This window comes from Haemorhous mexicanus, chromosome 19 (genome assembly GCF_027477595.1).
Source record: "Haemorhous mexicanus isolate bHaeMex1 chromosome 19, bHaeMex1.pri, whole genome shotgun sequence".
In the NCBI taxonomy this organism is placed as follows: domain Eukaryota; kingdom Metazoa; phylum Chordata; class Aves; order Passeriformes; family Fringillidae; genus Haemorhous; species Haemorhous mexicanus.
The window spans coordinates 60,723-77,743 of NC_082359.1; the positions used below are offsets into that span (position 1 = coordinate 60,723).

General features: G+C 46.7%; 1 long non-coding RNA gene across 2 annotated transcripts; it reads right to left on the reverse strand.

The window, feature by feature from the left end:
* Positions 1 to 5,202, reverse strand: LOC132336348 (uncharacterized). Of its 2 annotated transcripts, XR_009488859.1 has the most exons (6): positions 3,531 to 5,202; positions 2,469 to 3,336; positions 2,237 to 2,310; positions 1,718 to 1,841; positions 851 to 987; positions 1 to 741 (listed from the first exon to the last, which is right to left on the reverse strand). It is a non-coding gene; the product is annotated as an uncharacterized LOC132336348 (long non-coding RNA). The 2 variants fall into 2 exon arrangements; XR_009488858.1 differs by having other exon boundaries at positions 2,237 to 3,336.
* Between the last annotated feature and the right edge of the window lie 11,819 nt (positions 5,203 to 17,021).

Consider the following 17,021-nt stretch of genomic DNA (forward strand, 5'->3'; position numbering starts at 1 on the left):
TCCAGGTGGGAACAGAGGTATTTATTTTGTAACCACCTGAGGTGGACCTCAGCAGGTGAGCAGCCTCCCAGCCCCATCACCCGCAGCTTCTGTTGCAGACACAGCTCCAGCCCCAGCCCTTCATGCGCTAGACCAGCACCTGGAGCTGAGGTGAGAGGGAGAGAGAGAGAGGCATCCGATCAAACAGGCGGGCAGAAGGCAAAGACTTTCTGTAGGATTGGCTCAGGGCACCTGGGATCAGGTCACGTTAAGGTGTCCATGGAGATGCCTCTGGTGATTTCCCCACCCATGAGAAGGTCCCTGGTGCAGCTGAGGCAAAGCCAGGTTGGGCTGAGACCCTGGGTGTCCCATACAGGTGTCCCCACTCAGGACAAGGTGTTGTGGGTTAGGACTCTGGCAGGGAAGGACACGCTCTCACGTTTGGGAAGGGGACAGCCTGCCATCAAGGTCCCTCTGTCTTCAGCCAGGACTTTTCTGTCCCACATGGGAAGCCGATTTTGGGTGTCCAGTGGGTGCCAGGGGAGTCCAGCCCACAGGCAGCCTCCAGATCCCACTTCTGTCCCCCAGGGCTGCTTCAGCAGAGGAATGTAGGAAATTCCATTCCTGTGGAATTACCTGCAGAACTGCCTGTGCTGCTCCTGCCGCCGTCGGTTGTTCTCAGCCAAAAACATGAAGATGTTCCTCCGTGTCTGATGTGGCTCCAGCCCATGGAGCACCTGGATGGCTCGTGGGGAAAGGTGTCTGCAACAACAGGGAATCATCATCCCAGAGCTGCTAACTGCCTCTCCCCTCACCCCACCCTGCGCCCACGCAGTCCCACATCCACCCACCTGGTCCTGCATTCACCCACCTGGTCCCAGGCTGGAATATCTCTGCCATTTTCTCTGTGGGGAGGGGGGTTCCAGCCATCCCCCGCCTCACGGTGACCCCTTTTTTTGGGGGCTGGGATGGATGGTGTGAAGCCCAAGCACCTCCAACACCAAATACCTGCCAAGGAGGGGACACTCTCAGCAAACCAGAAATGCCACTTCCCAGAGGACCCCTAGATATGTGGGAGCCAGGAGACTTGGCACTCCACCATGGCTGATGGCTGCTTTTGCCCCCCAGAGTTCTCCCTTGCAGGATATATAGGCAAATCCCTGCCCTGCACCTGGGTGACCCCCAACTGCACCCCTGGGATGCCCATCTCTTTGAGTCCTAAAAGACCCCTTGAAGCCTCAGGACACCCTAACTCCATCTGAGACGCCTCTCTTAATCTGGGTCCCCAGGGACTCCTATGACCTGGGGTCCTAAAAGTCCACCCCCAGTCCCTAGGGACTACTCCCAAACTAGCCCAGGAGTGCCCAAAAGCCCCCTGGGACACCCTAAGCCCTCCAGAAACATCCAGCCCCTCTCCAAGGGACCTGTCCCATGCCTCATTAGTCCTCTGTGGTCCCTCCTGACCTCCAATTCTACCCTCTGTGCCACTGTCCCAGAGGGGTTCTATGTCCAGTGAGGGTGACCTGACACAGAGGGTCTCTGCCCCTACCTGCGGCATCTGTTGGTCCTCCCCAGCAGCCCAGGCTTCCCATGCTGCCCATTCCACCTTCTGTTCTCTCCAGTGGGAATTCCCATGCTCCCATCCTGCATACAGATGCCAGACCTCCTGGAGGTGTCAGGCATGATTAGGCTCAGCTTTTGAGGGGCTTCCTTCAGGTCTGATCCATTTGGCACATACCTGCAGTGCTCTCTGGCAGTTCTCAGAAGCCAGGAGTGTGATGTCAGGCCTGACTGGAGGAGCTAACTCCTGTCCACCTGCCTCCCTCATCCTCGGAGAGCTGGCTGGGCATGGGGTGAGCACACTGCAGAAATACCAGTAGTCATCAGTATGAGCATGGGGCAGATAGGGAACCTGTTTCCCTCAGGGCCAAAACTCCACAGGTGTTCAGGAGAAGTCAGGAGCCAGGGTTGTTCCCATGGACTTGCTACACAGTCCAAGTGTCAGAGGGGGATTTCACCCAGGGCGCAAGGATCCCTCCAAACCATTCCCACAAGAGTTTCACCTAGTAGGCGGTTTTGACAATGGCTCTTGCTGCCTTGTGCCTGGCCTCTGGTACGACAGTACAAGGGAAAACTTTTCAGGATGCTCTTGTTCCCCTGAGAAAGGAGGAAACTCTTGGAAGCAGTCTGTGAGGTTGTGTGGATCACAGCTGTGATCACCCCATGCATGACGGAGCAGCAGGAACCCATTCCATACCTGTTCTGACACTGTGTTTCTCTGCAGCCTTTGTATGTTGGGTGGAAAAAGCATCAGACACAGTGAGCTGAAACCTGGAATCACAGAATGACAATATCCTGAATTGGAAGGGAACCACAAGAATAAGTAAGCCAACTCCAGAAGCAAATGATGCCACAGGCTTGAGGAATGGCAGATCCCACACTCTTCAGGCAATGAAGGAACCAGAAAATCAACAAGGAAATGCACTCACCTGGGGAACATGTGGGCTTGTGCAACCTGCACACCCTGAACAGTGGTCACTCCATTGTTGACACCTGAACCTGGCATACTTAGCCTCTGCGGAGTGACAGGGAGGGGTCAGAAGATTTCCACGGAGAAAGCAGACTGGTCTCCTGCTCCTATAGGAGCTACTTCTCCAAACTCCTCTTCTCAAATCTCATTCGTGAACATCATGGAATCAAAGAACCAATTAGAAGAACCCTTAGAGGCCAACAAGTCCAACAATGGCCACATCCACATGTCTCTTAAATCCCTCCAGGGATGAAGAGTCCACCATTGCCCTGGGCAGCCTGTGTCAGGGGTGGACAGCCTCCTACATGAAGAAATTTTCTCTAAAATCCCACCACCTCTCCTGGTGCAATTTGTCTTCTGTTATCTGGGAGAACAGACTGACCCCACCTGGCTTCACCCTCCTTTCATGCAGATGCAGAGAACAACAAAGGTCCCCCTTGAGCCTCCTTTTCTTCAGGCTCAGCCCCCACAGCTGCTCCTCATGAGACTTGGGCTTCAAACCCTTTCCCAGCCTCTCTGCCCTTCTCTGGGGACTCTCCAGCACTTCAATGCCCCCAGATTCCAGCTCACCGTGAGCAGCAGAGCCACCCAGGTGTCCTGACTCTCCAGTCCTGCAATGCAGCTGCAGTGGAATTGCATGCACAGGACATTGTCCTGGCAGGACAGGATGCCAATATTCTCAAAGGCAAATGCGGGGCGCTGCCTGTCCCTCAGCTGGAAGGAGTACAAGAGAATGGTCTCCTCCACGCAGCCCCTCACCACATCAGGTGGGAGGGAATTGGTCTGGGACAGCCACCAGTAATCCAGTGGCATGATCATGATGTCACCTGCAAAGAGGAGAGTATTGTCACTACCAAACTGAGCAAATTTTCACATGAGATTAATGGCAGAAAATGCCAGAAAGACAGGTTTGGTCTGGGGGCAACTCAAGCTGTCCTCCAACTTTGGAGGCAATTCCCCCCTCCCCCAAAGAGCAGAGTGCACACAGTGCTCCCATATGTGGAGCTAGATCCCTTCTCACCAGGGATCATCACTGTTGGGAACACCAGCTCCCGTAGACAGGACATGTCCATGTCCAGCTGGAACACGGGTCTTCGAACCACATACACCTCTTCTGTGCTGTTGATTTGCTCAGGGACCACGGCAAAGGTCCCAAGACCTGGGACAAGAACACCCTGCTCAGGGAGAAAACAAAACAGTTGAGATAGCTGTCATATCCCAGACCCTTGAATCCAGGGCTTAAACTCAAGGTTCCTTTACTCTAGCTGGAGCAAAGGAGAAATCCCCACCAGCTATTCTCAAGAGGTGAAAAATCACACAAAAGGCAAAAATATAGAAAACTAAGGAAATTTTGGCAAAGGAATAAAAAAACTAACAAATTCAACATAAACCCACTTATCAATCATCCCATTACTTAGCATTTACCCAAAAAGGTTTCATGAAAAGTGGACTAGAAGGAGAGACAGAAAAGGTAAAGCAAAATACACATATAGCTACCAGCTCCCAGGTTCCCCCAGAGTCCCAGAAAAGGCACAGTCCACATACTGGCTACCTTGTGGTCAGCCTGTTTTAAGTCCTTGGGCCTTTGTGGGCCGGTGCCCCAGGTGGGACTGCTGATAGGTGCTATGATTGACAGCCCATCTGGGGGCTGGGGGCGGGACAGGGCTCTGCTTCACTACGCAAAGCTTTGCCTGCCCCTCCCACCAGACACAGACAGTGGCATTACAAGAGCAAGATGTCTTGAGATGTTGTTATAATCCAGACTCTGACAAAAGGAAATGTGAAAACTGTGGGGAAAACCCATGCTCTCCGTTTTTTTACTTTCCCTCTTCAAAATATTCACAAAAATTCCTCAGCTAAAGAAAAACCCAAGCCATTCCAACCCAGGGAAAGATTCCCAGGGATGATCATTGGCATAGACCCAGCAGGAACCTCCTGTATCTCTCTGCTAGGCCTCTCCACCCCTGGCCGATCAGGGCACACTAAGATGAGTTCTCCAGGGTGGTGCCACGATGCTTGGGGAGGGGGACCACAGGGGTCCAAGACACCAGCCAACCTTGTCCAGCTTCATCTGTTCTAGGATGTAGGCAGACACAAAATTCCAGATGGCCACCACCTCTGGAAAATACAGAAAGAGGCATCAGGTTGCACTCATGGCATTTTGGGGAGCTCTGTGGAGTGATAGATGGGGCTGACAAAAAGCCTGGACTGGACTGTGCCCCTGGTTCTACTCCCCAAGGGAGTTGGGTTCTCTCTACTCCCAAAGCAAGGCTGGGGCAGAACTGGGGGAACTGGGGGTGTGAAAAGGCCTCAGAACCAGGGCTGTGGTCATCTAACCCCTAAAAGGAGACGGCAACCCAAGATCCAGCTGGCTCCTGAGAGCCCAGTAGGAGCTGTCAGACCTCGAATAAGAGCCAGCACCTCGAGAGGTCAGAGCTCCCACAGCTCAGAAGCTGGCCCTGGTAGGGGGACATGCTGTGCCCACGGGACACTCAAAGCAGCCCCAACCCTGTCCAACCCTCCTTCTGGCCCCTGGGGGCTCCCAAAACCCTTACCTTTGGTGGAAAGACGCAGGAGTGTGGGGAACAAGTAACTCTGCTTCTTGCTGATGCTGATGGTGCAGCACCGCTCCATCGTACTCCCCAAATTCCTCTCCGATAAGCCGCTGCCTGCCTGTCCCTGAGGGCCCTCCCATTAAAGCTCCCACACCCACCAGAACAACCCCCCAACCCTGCTTGAGGCTACAGGCAGTGCCAAGCAGCCCCCAGTTGTCACCATGGGGGGGGGGGGGGGGGGGGGGGGTCCCACCTTGTGATGTCACTGGTAGACTGGGGAGGTGCATTGTGATGTCAGCAGAAAGATGGCACCTTGGAGATGGGGGAGGGGGGTTGTGGAAGGAAGAGCCTGTCCTGGCCCACTGCAGGTGTCACCAGGTGTCAAGAGGTGTCACTGCTGCTGAGCTGGGCTGCCTTCCTAGAGGAAATCATAGCTAATCACCAAAATAAACATATAAAAATAGAAATTAATCAGTAATATCTATTAAAAATGATGAGGAATCTGTTTTATGGGCTTTTTTTTTTTTTTTTTTGCTATGAAATATGACAGATTAAGGGGTTTTATCCTGGCTCACACATTTCCAGGGGTCCTCTAGGAAGTGGCACCTCTGGTTTGCTGAGGGTGTTTCTGTAGCTATTGAGTTAGGGACGGCTGATAGAAAGCAACATTTGACTCAATGGTCAGAAGGCAGAAGAGCAAACTTTATTAGAACTTTGTGGTATGCACATTCTCTGAACAGAGAGACATAATTCTCTCTCCCAGGATTTTTCCTGGGGAAGGCAGTGAGAAGCTCAGAGAAGAGAAAACAATTTTTATCTCTATTCACTTCGCCTGTTGTTTGGCACATGTGGAACATTTTATGGAGATTGTTTACCAAAGGTGATGGTTGATTGGATTGATTGGCCAGTTGGGTCAAAGCTGTGTTGTGGCTGTCTGCAGAGTCATAGGGTTTTCTTGAGTAACTCTTTAGTATAGTTATAGTATAGTATCAGTGTAATATAGAATAGCTTAATAAAGCATTTCCTTCAGCCTTCTGAAATCATGGAGTCAGAGCACATTATTCCCACGTTGGGGGCTGCCCTGCATCAATAGAACTTCACGTTTTTATAGGCAAAATCGTTCACCCAGAACTTCTGTGTTTTACATCGCCTGAGAGACGCAATGCATCGCCATACACCATAAGATCCTGGATCCAAGATAGGGCTACAGCACCTAATAAATTTATTTTTAGGGCAATCTAGGGAGATATCAGGAGGAAACTTCAGAAGCTCCAGGGATCAGAGGGAAGGAATTTGGAAGCCTTGCTGGATGAGACATGAAGGGTTTTCAACAATCAAGAAGAAGGTTATAAGCAAGGGATGAGAAAGTTAATGCCAGCAGTAAAAGAGGAAGGCAAAGGAAGGTGGAGACAAGGACCACCTAGGCAAGGACCACCCTGGCTGGGCAAAGATCAATGTGCAAATTGCAGAAAATCTGGACACTGGAAAAACAACTGCCCTGAACAAAAAAGAAATGGAAGAGGGAACCAGGGAAAGGAGGTGGTGGTGGCTTGGACAAAAAGTGACTGCAGGGGACCGGGGGACCTTACCCCAGGGGATTCACTGGTTATAAAAATGAAACTGGGGAAGGAGGGAAAAGAGGTGGAACTTACAGTGGACACAGGGACAACATTTTCAGTTTTAAATAAAACTTTGGTGCCAGTGGGGAATGAATATGATAGGGTAGGGGGAGGAACTGGCCAATCTGAAATAGCATATTTTTGCAAGCCACTCAAATACAAATATGGAAAACAGTGGGGCATCCATAAATTCTCATACCAAATGCCAAATTCCCTGCATTCGTTCCTAGGGAGAGATTTATTGGAGAAGTTGGAGGCAACTATTTCATTTAAAAATTGAGAGGTTACTCTGGAAGTGAATGAGCAAAGATATGTAGAAGTGCTGAGTTTAATTTTGACAGCCATTAAAGCTAAAGAGGAAATTAGTGAGGAGATCCTGCATCAAGTGTTTCTGGGAGTATGAGCATCCAATGTACCAGGGAGGGTGAAAAATGCACCACCAATATAAATTAAGCTTAAGAGAGGAAAACAACCGGTTAGAATGAAACAGTATTCTTTGAGGAAGGAATTAGCCCAATAATTGAAATTCTTTTCAGCTGGGATTATTGGAGTGCCAATCTGACTTCAACACTCCTATCCTGTCCGCAAACCTATGCATCATACCCGGGTGTGCAGGATTTATGGGCTGTTAACAAGATAACTGAGGATCTCTACCCTGTGGTGGCTAACCTGTAAACCTTGCTAACGTGTTTAACACCTGAATTAACTTGGTTTACTGCTTTAGACTTGAAGGATGCCTTCATTTGCTTCCCTCTACATGAAGCCAGCCATAAAATTTTTGCATTTGAGTGGCAAAATTCCAAAAGTGGACAAAAAACTCAGCTCACATGTACAGTCTTACCCCAAGGACCCAAGAACTTGCCCACCCTGTTTGGATAACAACTTGTGAAGGATTTGGAATCCTGGGAAGCTCCACCAGGAGAAGGGAAAATATTGCAGTATGTAGATGACATCCTAAGAGCTACCCCTACAGAGGAAGGGTGCATGGCCTGGACAGTAAGCCTTCTAAACTTTTCGGGGCTTCAGGCGTATAGAGTATCAAAGAAAAAGGCTCAGGTAGTAAAACAAAATGTGATCTACCTGGGTTATGAGGTCAGTGCTGGACAACGGACTTTAGGGAAAGAATGCATAGAATCAATATGCCAAACCCCGAAACCTCAAACAATAAAAGAACTGAGAACCTTCCTGGGCATGATGGGATGGTACAGACTATGGATTTACAACTACAAAGTACTCATGAAACCTCTATATTCGCTCATTGCAAATGGAAGGAGAGATCTCCAGTGGACACAGGAAGCCACACAGGCCTTTGGTCAACTGAAAAAGGCCCTCATATCAGCTCCAGCTTTAGGACTTCCAGATGTGAGTAAACCATTATTTCTCTTCTCTCATGAGAAATAGGGAATTGCCCTGGGAATACTGGCAGAGGGCCTGGGCCCATACAGGCAGGGAGTTGCTTATCTTTCTAAACAGCTGGATGCAGCAGCCAAAGGATGGCCAGGTTGCCTCAGAGGCTGCAGTTGTACTGAACATTCAGGAAGCCCATAAGTTCACCCTAGGCCAGAAAATGACTGTGCTAGTGTCTCATACAGTATCCTCAGTACTGGAAACAAAGCGTGGCCACTGCCTCTCCCCACAATGGCTTCTGAAATATCAAGCTATCATGGTAGAACAGGATGATGTAGAGATAGTGGTAACTAACATTGTCAACACAGCCTCTTTTCTTAGTGGGAACCAAAGAGAGCCTCGTGACTGCCTGGAGACTATTGAAACCACTTATTCCAGTTGCTCAGACCTGAAGGATACTCCTTTGGGTGATGCAGAAACCTGGTTCACCGATGGAAGCAGCTATTTTATCAATAGAAAACGACATGCTGGGTATGCAGTTACCACATCACGGGACCTAATCAAATTAGGACCATTATCAGCAGGTACCTCTGCACAGAAGGCAGAAATAATTGCCATGACCTGTGTATTAGAGTTATCAAAAGGAAAGAAAATAACCATTTATACATATCCAAGATATACATTTGGAGTAGTGGATGCCCATGGGGCTATCTGGAAAGAAAAGGATCTGTTAAATTTGCAAGGGAAGAACACCAAACGTGCACAAGAAATAATACAACTATTGGAAGCAGTCCAAATGCCTGAGAAGGTGGCAATCATGCACATTAAGGCACATCAGAAAGTGAGCTCAGAATTGGAATAGGGAAATGAGCTGGCGGACAGAGAGGCAAAAGAGAGCAAAAGGTGAGGTAACAGTAGAAGGAGCCTTAATTCCTGATGGCCAAATCTCCCTAGAAGGTAAGCCAGTGTATAATCAGAAGGATAGAAAACTAATTGAGGATCAAAAGGGAACATATAACCAGGAAGGATGGGCTGTTACAGCAGAAAGGAAACTGGTTATCCCCTCCCATTTACTATGGCCATTAGTAAGAGAGGAACAGTGGAACATACACTGGGGAATTGATGCCTTGTATAATTATTTGATTGAAAGAATCACTGCCAGGAACTTATATGCCACTGTTACTCAAGTGGCCCGGTGTAGCCACAGCTCTCTTCATAGAGAGCAGGCAGGCACAACTTCCCAAGGATATTTCCTGGGAGTTGCAGCAAGGAACCTCAGAAAAAGAGAAAACAATTCTTATCTCTATTCTCTGCTCCTGTTGTTTTGCGCATGTGTTCGGAACACATGTGTTTTGCATGTGTGTTTTATGAATGTGTTCAGAAGATTGTTTACCTGAAGGGATTTGGTAATTGGATTCTGGTGATGGTTGTCTATATTAATTAACCAATCACTTGAAGCTGTGTCCTGGCTGTGGCAGACAGTCACAGGTTTTTCTTTAGTGTTCTTTAGTATCTCTTTGTAGTATAGTATCTCTTTAATATAGTATAGTATAATGTAATATAGTATAGTTTAATAAAGCAATTGTTCAGCATTCTGAATCAATGGAGTCAGATGCCAATCATTCCCTGCGACAGGGGCACCCTGCATTCAACAGCCCAACAGTGTGAACTTTGCCTCAAGACTAACCCAAGGATACCCCTAAACCAAACCTGCGCCAAATTGGAAAGGGCCATGGACCCAGTCAGCAGTGGCAAATTGATTTTTCAGAATTACCAAGAAAAGGGGGGTATCAATATTTATTGGAACTAACAGATACCTTTTCAGAATGGCCAGAGGCTTTCCCTACCAGGACTGCCAAAGCCTGGCAGGTAAACCAAGGTGCTGTTGCAAGAAATAATACCACGCTTTGGAGTTCCAGCCAAAATATTCTCAGATAGGGGACCATATTTTATTTCTAAAGTAGTGCAGCAGGTCAGTCAACTTCTGGGCATAGGCTGGGAATTTCACACACCATACCATACCGAGTCAAGCAGCCAAGTTGAGAAAACGAGTTGTTTGATCAAACAACAAACTGTGAGATTAGGACAGGAGGTTAATTTGCCTTGGCCACAGTCCCTACCACTAGCATTGCTGCAACTCCTGACTAAGCCCAGACTAAAGAAAAGCTGAGCCCCTTGGGAATGCTTTACGGGAGAACATATGGTGGGCAGAAAGGGGTATCCACCCAAATTGGGGAAGAAAGACTAACTGCTTATATGGTAGCCCCAAGGAAGCAACTCAGAGAAATTGAAAAACCTGGCTGGAACCCAGAGCAGAGGGCTAGATGGACCAGTGCATGACATACAGCCTGGGGATTATGTGTATATCAAGTGTCTTGCAGAAAAGACCTTGGAGCTGCAGTGGGAAGGACAGTTCCAAGTGCTTCTCACCACTTTTACTGTAATTAAGATCCAAGAGCAGAATGCTTGGATTCACCACTCTTGAGTAAAGAAAGCTCCTGAGGCTCCTTGGAGAGTTACACCAGGTGATGAACTAAGATTCACTCAAACAAAATGAGTATATTGTGGTCAAAAATGTTTAGCAATCTAGATTGCAGGAATTTAATCAAGAAAATTGTTTTGTTAGTGTCCTGCAGTGACGTTATGGTGCTTGCATCCCAGTCTGGTGTTCTGTTTATGCTGGGTGTTATATTCTATGCCTTCAAGGCTGGCTCTCACAGCGCAGGCAGGGAGAAGAAACAGCATGGAGTTTCTTAACAGCAGCACTCTCCCCCACAGTCTGCTGGAACACAGAACTCCACTGTTGTTGTCTGGGCACAGACATGGCAGAACACAGCACTCCTTTTGCTTTTTAGTTAGTTTAGCTAGCTGAGGCAGTCCGAGTTTTCTCTGGACTGTTTTTCTTTCCCTTTTCTTGGAACTGTTCAAACCTGCTCTGGACTGGGACCTGGGGAGCACTGAGAGCTTGCACTTTGTGGCCTACTCGGATCTGCTTTGGGCAGCAGCCATTCCCAGTGCTGGAGGGACTGATAACAGAGTGACCACTCCCAGGAGAGACTTTTCTGAATTTGTCATCTCTTCAGAGTGGTGAATGAGTTTCGTCATCTGGTATTGTTCATTTCTTGTGCTTTGCCTGTTAAATAAACAGTTTTTTTCCACTTCTCTCCGAGGTAATTCTTTCCTAACCGGCTGGGGGGAGGGACCATGTGAGCTTGCTTTCTGGGGGGGGGCCCTTTTGGAGGCTTTCTCCCAAATTTGTCCTAAACCAGGACAGTTAGTAACCATAATTACAATCCTAGAACTAGAAAATACCTCTATCCAGGATACTGCTGAGCAGCCTTGGTCCCAAGCTTTTACTGGATACACTGGATCCATGGGAGAATATTCTGATATAAAAAATCGAAACCTGTCAACTGTAGTCATGCACAAAAACCAAGTATATGGAAGGCAAGAGTGGCAAAGACAAAGGTTATGGTCACTTCAAGGGACTACAAGAGAGGAAATCAGGATAGGATGTCAAATGATTAATGGAACAGACCATAGGAGAGCAATACAAATTAGTGTTTCAACCTCTCCCACAGGCAAACACCAGGAGGTTAGTCATTCAAGTGAATTAGACTGTTGATATAACATTACATTCGTACAGACCACTGAGGTGGTTTGTCTCTGGGCCCATGATACTATTGGGCTCACCTTGAAATTTAAAATAAATGCCACAGCTGAGCCCATTACCCCAGCACAAACCCAAATCACGCCACCTAGGCCTGAATCCAAAATTTATAAAATCAGCCCATATGTAATAAGGAAGACAGGCCAACAGCAGTTATTGTTTAATCCAGAATTATCTCTTAAGTGTGTTGAATTACTAATGCAAACTAACATCCCTGAAATTCAACCAGCCTGCTCTTCTTTCCTAAAGACATCCTTTGAGGGTTGGCCAACACAGTTGCAAAAGCAGGCATATACCAGAGGCAGAATGTGAAAGAGATCTGACTGGAATATTAGGGACAGGGCTGGGAGTTCTAAATGGAATTGATTCAGAAATATTAGTGAATAAATTTGCCCCTGCAACAAGCGATCTAACAAAATTAAAACAACCCTTCCAGTCATCTTTGTTAGCATTGGGAACCAGTTAGTGGAAGGTTTTAAAAACATTACCAAGTTTGAAAAAAGCGGAAGACCAAGACCATGGATTAATTATAGATGCACTTGCTATGGTTCAAGATAATGTCTCCAGCTTTTAGTTCTATAAAGGCACAATTATGGTTGCAATCAACAGCTTCAATTATAAGAGAAGGAAGTAAAGGAGCTTTTCCGATTGAGATTCGAAAAGCCGTTTGGGACAATGCTATGGATTTTGAAAATAAATTTCAATCTCGGTGGACTTTACTAAGCTTCACCTATGACTCAAGTGATAACATAGCTAATGCTTTTGTGCTCACTGTACACAACACCACAGTTTATGTTATTCATCCCATTATAACATTAGGACTAAATCAGTGCTCTACCCTTCAGAACACAAGACATGGGCATGAAGAGTAAATGAAAAATGGCAATCTGTGAATCTAGAATCTTGCATTACCTGGGAACAACAGGGGTTCATTTGTGAGCGTAACACAAGCAATGCTCAAGATATATGTCTTGATACTGAACAGGGTGTTTGTCTTTTTGAAATTCATCTGAATACTAGTCAAAAGACTGTGCTTGTATATATTGGTCAAGGTTGCCTGTGTTTGGGAACTGCATGCACTTTTGTATAAATAGACAAGAACAATGAACTTTGCCTAGTGAGAATCATTTTCACCTTTGTATTTGTAACTTTGTTGAAATTTTAGGGTGTGACTTTCTGTATTTGGCACCAGTTGTATCTCACCAGCAAATTAAGTCTGACAATAAGATGTATCACAGGTTGTCACCCACACCTATTGGAATGAACATCACTCTAATTAGAAAATTAATTAAGCATCAGGACCTTGTCAAAATTCTAAAGGATATTCAGAAAACTGGAGAGAAAACTTTAATTACTGTCCATTGTGACACAAAGGAAATAAACAAGGTTCTGCAAAGAGTAAAACAAGATGTAAGTCACAATTGGTGGGATTCATTTTTCGGATGGTCGCCCACTGCAACTGGGATCCTAAATACATTATGTCACCCCATCATTGTTTTACTAATTGGTATAAGTTTAACACTGTCTTTTGTAATACTTATTTGGAATTGGAGACTGTAAAAACAAATAGCAATATTAACCTCTTTATCCCAAGTACATGGTAAAGCATTAAAAAGACACATACCATAAGGATTGGAATTTATACTAAGTAAAAGAATTTACTACTTTATTAAAAATGGGGGACTGAAGCATGGGGTCAGAAACTAGAGGATATATATTAATCACAGAAATTAGAAGGTGTTGATTAAGAATAGGCACATAGATGATGGACATTGTTTAATATTTGCTGCATCCTTAATTGTGTGAGAAAGAAAAGGAATACAGGAAAGGAATACGTGCAAATCAGCATGAAAGAATGCAAGGATGCCTGATAAGGAGAAGGATGTTTATCAAGAACAGGATACAATATGCAAGGATACTGAGATAACAAGGCTCCTTGGGCCCCTGAAACCAGATGAATCTGGACTCCTGGCTTGGACAGTGGCCAAAAAATCAGTAAGCATGTGCAAGGCAGCAGGGTCAAAAAGTCAGCCTTGAGGAAGACAACTTTACTTCATCCCCTATGACCCCTGAGACCACCACCAGAGACAACTGTGCACCCGCAAAGGACTGATAAGATGATTAGCATATGAAGCAGAGAGGGAGGGAAGCCAGGAAACAATCTATTGTGAAACTTGATGCATATGTGACATTCTAGGGGATAAAAGAAAACTGTGTCTGCAAGGGGTAAGCATGTCTTTGTAGAGATATCCCCATGCATCTGGCCAAATAAAAACATACCTACTTTAAAACTCATTTTGAGTTTTAGAGTCTCTTTCCATGTGTCAATTGAAGCCCTCTCTCTTTAGAGAAAAACAGTCATTTTAGAATATTTTTCTCCCAGAATTTGTGTCCAAACTGAGACTGGTACTCACAGGAGATGCTCTGTGTGATGAAACTTGCTTGCAACTTTAATGGGGAAGTGTTTGGGTTTAGTATTTTTTCCTTTTGTTTCTTTCTCTCATGGAATTTTGTCCCATCTGTCTCTAAGAAAATATGATTGGTACTTAAGAGAGACAAAAGAAGTTACCAAACTCAGGAGCGAAGAGCACCTGGCTGCACTTCTCTTACCCTCTACTCCGAGAGGGTTTCTCTCAGAGGGCCAGAGATACCGAGAGAATTGGGCTGGGGAAAATAGCTCTCTTGCTTTCTCAGCTTTCAGAGGGGAAAGAGGCTGCAGTTGCTGTGGGAAGAATTTGCGACCACCACGGGGTTCAGTCTCCTGCTCCCTCCTACCATGAGTGGAGCTCTGCTCATAAGAATGGCTGTTGCACTGGGACCTTATTAGCACCCTTCCTCAGCAAACACAGGACCCTTCACCAACTGCTGAGGTGCTTCAGGGGAAACCCCGGGATACCTGAGCCCCTTGCTCCTCCAAGGGAGCCTCTCCAGGCCCAGTTTGGGAGCCAGTCTGCTGCTGCTCAGCTCCTGCTGTGCCTCCACTACTGCTCCAGGGTTTTTTTTGCAAGACCGTAACCCCACACCCCCTGCCTGCCAGGACACATAGCAGCTCCTGCTACAGCTGCCTCTTGCTTGCTATCCCAGGTGAGCTTGTTCCTGCCATTTCAGCTTGCCACTTCCAAGGTTCCTGCTGAACACTGGGATCAGCTGCCCCTGTAGGTTTGTGGAGCACGCCCTTTTTCCATCCCTTCCACCAGCATGTCAGCCATTACAATGTGAGAGACATGACCAATTCCCGCATCACAGCGCCCCTGCCCGGCCCGGAGCCAGCAGCGCCCCTGCCGGCTGTGCCCTGGACTGCACCAAAAGGGAAATAAATGGCTGCGGCCGAGGGAGGCTGGCACTGGGGCTCTGGCTCTGCTTGTTGTTAATGCCACAGTGCTGTTTGCCTTGGTGTACATACTAGTAAAGAGCTGCTATTCCTTTTCCCACATCTTTGCCCGAAAGCCCCTTAATGTCAAAGTTAAAATAATTCCGAGGGAAGGGGGTGACAGTCTCCATTCCAAGGGATGTTCCTGCCTTCCTTGGCAGACACCAAGGCAGACACTTGTCTTTCAAACCAAGACAAGGTGAAAGCTCTGGTTGAGACACAAAAAGTGCTTCAAGAAGTGCTCCAAAAGGACAGGAACCACACAGTCCTCCTCATTTCCTTGGTAAGAAGCAACTCTGGGCACTGAGGAACTCTTAGAGACAATGAACACCTCCAAAACTGCACACACACACCCCTCAGCTTTCTCCATTTCTAAAAAAGATCAGTGTTACACCTCTGCAGAGCTGTGCACACAGGACATCCTCTCCATTTCCACAGCATCTTAGTCCACAGCAACTACCAAGAACTGGCAAATTTTCCAGACTCACTTGGTTTCTCTCAGGAGTGACCCTCGTCTTTACTTTCCTACAGGCAAGAACATCAGTCATCTGCTGTTCCCGCTGCTCTCAGAAGCAGATGCAAAGGGAATGTGGCAGAGAGCTTGAAGGAAAAATACAGGCTCCCCAGAAGAAGTGAGCTGACATGAAGTATCCAGCTGACAGCTCTGGGAGAAATTTCAACTATGGAATGTATAAAGAAGGGATTAGGCTGGCCATAACGAGGGGGAGGGGAACGTTGTGCAAAATGAAACTCATGTCCTTATTTATGCTGTAAGAAACAGCTGAAACTGAAGAGGAAGATTTAGGGGAACATCTGAGGCATCAAGAGGCTTAAATGCAGGACGGAGGTGTCATGACAGGGTTACAGGCAGGGGACAGGTTTTTCATGGCAGCTGGAACGACCTTCAAGATGTGATAGGGACATCCCTGTGTGATACCGGGGAAGAACACCCATGAGAGTGGTGTGTGGTGCAGAGCTGTGGGGCAGTCTCCACCCCTGATCTCCACCTCTGATTTTAAGAGCTCAACAGGAATGCCCTGAACCACTTGATAAAGCTTTGGAGTATACCCCCCTTGGAGCCAGGAGTTTGGATCCCCTCTGGAGGTATTCTGAGACTATGGGTTTTAGAGGTGTTACTAAAACCTGATGTTACACACAGACTTGCTTAACAAATTTACAGAAACAAAATCAAGAAAAACAAAAAAGCAGCTGCAGAGCATTGTCCAAAAGAGATTGAGAATGAAATTTTTTTTTTACTGGCACTTAAAAGTTCTTGGTTTTCTCTTCCTAGCAAAAAACCTTAGTAGAAGATAAAAAAAATTAAATGCATTAAAAAACAAGAGTTAAAATTGGAAATGAGAAGTTCCACAGAACAGAGGGGAAAAAACCAAACCTCAAAACAATTGCACTTTCCTAACATGGGAGAAGTAGGAAATCAAACTCTGCCAAGAAGCTCAAGAACTATGTAAGAACAGTTAGCCCCATACTGGTGCCCGCTGGATGTCAGAAATTAAAGCCTGTGTGCAGCAGCAGCTCTGAACTGCAATATAACAAAATCTCCTTCTTTAGAATGTCTGCTGTCTCCTGGGAAGGACAAAGACTTCCTTCACCTTAATAAAAAAATGCATCTTCTCCAGATTATTTTCATCAGAAACTGTAGTGTATCATCACAACTAATAAACCTCCAGTATGTGTGAGGAAATGGAGACTGGTGGAGTCTGTTCCTTTGCTTAAGGAATGCTGCCCCTTTGTGCAAGAAGGTGTATGAGGAGAGGGGAATACTCCGTACCTTTCATGTGGGATGTCAGGCCCAGATTCTGGATGGAAGCAGTCTCACCATGTGCTGTGACAAGCACCTGGAATTCAGGTAATAAGCAAAAGCCTTCCCCCTCTTCTGTGTTGCGTAGAAACTTGGGAGTTCTCCAGGATTATAAACAATTAGTGCCAAAGA